Source organism: Pholcus phalangioides, unplaced genomic scaffold (assembly GCF_987345545.1).
Source record: "Pholcus phalangioides strain wild (caught in Gottingen) unplaced genomic scaffold, Ppha-v1.0 ptg000002l_1, whole genome shotgun sequence".
Taxonomy (NCBI): domain Eukaryota; kingdom Metazoa; phylum Arthropoda; class Arachnida; order Araneae; family Pholcidae; genus Pholcus; species Pholcus phalangioides.
In genome coordinates, this window is record NW_028301595.1 from 2,809,230 (window position 1) to 2,813,076 (window position 3,847).

Below are 3,847 nucleotides of genomic sequence, written 5' to 3' on the forward strand. Positions count from 1 at the left end.
TGCTACTCCACGTATTGGAGGGCAGTTTCAAAAGCCACCAGCTTCTGAATGAGTCTTTGGTGGCTGAATGTCATAATTTGAGGAAGGAGCAAACATCCGTTTTTTATTACAATGTTTATTCCAACAATCTGTGGTAAATATAAGAGAAAATAAAACAAAAGATAGACAAACGACTGTCTATAGTGCCAATGTCGGAGACCGCAACCGTCTGTAGTCTCTCTTCCTCTATGTTTTATGTCAACGTCTCTCTGGAGTGTTTGCTACCAATCCAGCTGCTGACTACTCTGTACACATCATCAGAAGGCACTCGCATCTAACTGAGGGTAGGACATCTTTCTCCCTACAGTAATTTAACCCATCACTTGATGATGAGTCTGCCAGAGTTGAAACTCCGAAAAAGATTTTTACATCCATGAAAATTTGATGGCTGTTGGAATCTAATAACATTTCACCCACACATCTATTTCCTCTACTTCCTCACAACCAGGGATTTCTTGTAAAAGCTAGTGGACTTTTCTGAGATTCCATTGGTTTTTGATTATTGTCAAAAGCAAGTGTTGGCTATACTTTTTTTTCAGGTTTTCTTTAGCAAGGTTTCTATCACATTTTCCCTTACTTTTGCCCCCAACAAATGGCATCTGTCACCAAAATTTTCTTAAGAGTACTCACTGCTATTACACTTTTAAAAAAAGCCATGTTTAAGAGACGAATCTCTGTAATTGGAACTTTTTGCTAATAGGAACAGCTCCCGGTCTCAGTTCAGATTAGTGGGGTTCTAGGGAACTATGTATTTATGATACTCAAAAGCTTCTGTATATTTTATGAAAGATAATAATTACAAAATAAGGACATATAGAGGACTTCCTGCCATTGTCAAGTTTAGATGATTCTAGGCTCTCTGGACACTTCTCAGTGATTTTTTTCCTAGCCCTCTTGCTATTAGCAAGACCACAAATCTTGAACGTGCCACTGTTCAACATAAAACTTTTTATGAGTGCTAATCATGTTTTATCATTTCTCTTGTTTAAGGGTTATAAAATATCCTGTATACAGGGTGATTCAAAACTCAACATACAAACTTTTAGAGGAGCTAGAAAATGCAAAAAAACAAAACAGAATCACATAGGAATGTGTGACCGGAAACTCCAACCTGATCAGCTGGAGGATAAATGAAGATGCTGCAATGAAGCCAATAATTTGTGGAAAAACTCTTTATTTTACTTATACTTCACGTCTCGTGGGAACCTTGAAAGCCATGGTCTACGAGATGTCCAATGACTCTGACACTTACCTCATTGCAAGAATCTCTGTTGCAAAATGCAGGGTATTTTTGAAAGGATTTGACAATAAATGGATCACCATTGTGAAGCGTGCATAACTATGGATGGTAAAAACTTTGAGCACTTGTTGTGAAACTTAATGTGTACATGTACTGTCCTCATGTAAAGCATAGCTAAATAGAGTTTTTCTCCACCCAATTATTGGCTTCATTTCAGCATCTTCATTTATCCTCCAGCTGATCAGGTTGGGGTTTCCGGTCATAAATTCCTATGTGATTTTGTTTTGTTTTTGTGTTTTCTAGCTCCCCTAAACATTGAGTTTATACGTTGAGTTATGAATCACCCTGTATACATCTTTCAGATCTGTATGCACAAATGTGCAGGCTGATTTTTCTGTTGTAAATATATATTTTTTAACTTCAGGGAGTTCAGCCCTGACTTCAATGATAGATCACAAACAATATTTGAAGTCAGGGCTGAACCACCTGTTAAAAAATGATATTTATAGTGAGAAAAACCCCTAAGTTTGTGCTATCTGGGTTTGAAAGGGATACAGGATATTGCTGCATCCCATACTTTGAAGAAATCGTGGACATCGACACGATGTCCCTGAAAAAATTTAAATAGTTTTCTCTTTAAAAATTGGTTTTTTTAAAATATGTGTCGCGCTTGTACAATGGAAGGGCACACATCCCCAAAAGAAGGATATGCCAAAAACTGCAACGTACGCCACAGAACAATCTGGAAGAATTTTAAGGAAAGTGTAGAAAAGACTTACAGGTATTTTTTTACTACTACGAAACCACACATGCACCTCGTCCATATTTCTCTGTGGAACTTCCAGCAAGTTAGTGCATGCTGGAATGTGCATGCCTGTGTTGAGAACCTAATGTGAAGCTTGTTTCTGTGTAATGCTTGTCATAGAGAGCTGCCATCTATTTTTTGAACCACAAGTAAAGTGTAAAGACAAGATTTCTACTGTTGTAGGCCTGTTGCTCTTTTTAACAGGGACATCGGCTCACATTCACTCCTCAAAGTTGGGAACCAGAGAAAACCAACTTTAGCTGACCACCACAGTGACGACAGTGGGGTTTGAACCCAGGTCCTCGCGATCCGAGTCTGTCCTTGACCATCCACTTGACCACCACAGTGGCTGGATATTATTACTGTAGAACATTTTCAGTCAGCTGAGGGTTCACTGCAGAACAATGTAAAACATTCTGCTTTGAGGGCACACCTGTCGCAAGTTGGCCTGTTCTAACCAATTACAGAAATTGACTGACCTGGGATCATTAACTGATGAGCCAAAAATTTGGCATTATCGGCTGAATATGTTGTCTCTTAAGAGAAACATTCTTCTAGTTTTGATTTTTAAAAATCTGCAAATTTAATACAATTTTTTTTTTCACGCGTGCACAATTATACTTCAAATTTTCATACAATTCCAGAGTGTTAGGTACACACACTCTGTAGTAAATTGCCCATGGCAATAGACCAGAGTTATGGTCAGTTAGAAAGAAAAGAAAAAGGCAATTCTTGGCTTCTGTCCAAAATGACATGATGCCAAAATAACAATAAAAAGCTAAAGGATTTACTATAATAAAGTTATAAACAAGAAATACCACATTTTTTTCCAAATCATTGAAATCAGAATTTTATTTCTTATCTTTTCTTTTACATTTTCTATATCGAGCTACATGAAATAGTTCTTTTTTTGTAGAAGCAGGAAGGAAGTCAAGATAAAAAAAAAAGGAAGATGATGTTTACTTCACACCTCACATCATTTCCTTGATCTCGTAATCTATTTTGCGTAACGTATATGTATGCATAGTTTTTAATCAGAAATTATATTTTGATTTATTATTATTTTTACGTGCATGTTTTTCCTCTTTTTTTATCTAATGCAGCTTATGTCAATGAATCAGAAATCAATAACTTATTTTTCGCTATAGTTATAAATTAATTATTTCTTTGCCTGGCTGTTTTTTCTTTTTATAGTCGAGCAGACACATTATATTTCAAGTGTTCACAGAAAAATAGGAAGAATGACTCTCGAAAGAAAACTTGTAGAGCAGTGATTGTTAACCGGGGGCCCTAGTAAAGATTTTGGAAGGTCTATGAGCAGGCCCATCATTTGGGGGGGGGGCCCCGGGGTGTTGCCCCCGGCTTTTGAAAATACACTAAAAATGGTATATATATATATAGTTATAAATACATTGAGTACGTGCTCTTTGCTCGCCCCCCCCCCCGGAAAAAGTTGAAATGACGGTCCTGTCTATGAGATAACAATTTACTCAATTGTTTATTATTATGTGCTGAATATATTTTTTTCTTTGAAAGGGATCCGCGGTCTTCTTACTGGCAAGTGAGGACACAGTCTCCATCTTATTGGCACAAAGGCTCCTTGAAACACAAAAGGTTAACGACGCCTTTTGTAGAGTTCATTGAAAATCATTCCAAAATACTCGTAAGGATAGTTGCAAGTAGTTCAGTAAATACTAACCTTGATTAAACAGATTATTTTGAAGTCTGTGGACATTTTACATCTGGACCCTGGTGTAACAATT